The sequence below is a fragment of the Nematolebias whitei genome, chromosome 8, assembly GCF_014905685.2.
Source record: "Nematolebias whitei isolate Nwh7 chromosome 8, NemWhi1, whole genome shotgun sequence".
Classification (NCBI taxonomy): Eukaryota; Metazoa; Chordata; class Actinopteri; order Cyprinodontiformes; family Rivulidae; genus Nematolebias; species Nematolebias whitei.
In genome coordinates, this window is record NC_056505.1 from 51,137,451 (window position 1) to 51,138,097 (window position 647).

General features: G+C 39.6%; 1 protein-coding gene across 1 annotated transcript in view; it reads left to right on the forward strand.

The window, feature by feature from the left end:
- Window positions 1-647, forward strand: part of LOC119413723 (cell cycle checkpoint protein RAD17) — a 94,478-nt gene that overhangs the window by 64,504 nt on the left and 29,327 nt on the right. The gene's annotated exons all lie outside the window — the stretch shown is intronic.

The following is a 647-nucleotide window of genomic DNA, read 5'->3' on the forward strand; positions in this document are numbered from 1 at the left end:
TTTCATGTTGCTGCTGATCTGTTTCATGTTGCTGCTGATCTGTTTCAATGTTGATGTGTTCATGCGTGCACATCTGCTCACAGACTCATGTTCATGTTTGTGCTGATGTTCAATGTTTTATGTTATGAGTGCTTAGTGTATATTTAGTTGATGTTTTTCTTAGTTCATATCTTAGATGTTATTACTGTTTTTCTTATACATTTTACTGTTGGATGTAACTGGGACCCTGTGTACATAATTTCGCTCCACCACATGTACCACATGAGGTGCGAATGACAATAAAGAAACTCTGACTCTGACTCTGACTCTGATAATGGACCCTTCCCTGAAGCTTAACAATCATGTAAACATGATTGTTAAATCATGTTTCTTCCAACTGAGGCGGCTGTCTAAACTGAAGCCCATATTGTCTAAAAATAACCTGGAGACAGTAATACATGCATTCATTACATCTAGGCTTGATTACTGCAATTCACTCCTGTTTGGTATCAGTCAGACCTCCATTGTACGACTGCAACTGGTCCAGAATGCAGCAGCCCCATTTTTAACCAGTACAGGCAAAAGAGAGCACATTACTCCAGTTTTGGCCTCACTGCACTGGTTACCGAATCCAGTTCAAAATACTCCTGTATATCTACAAATCGCTG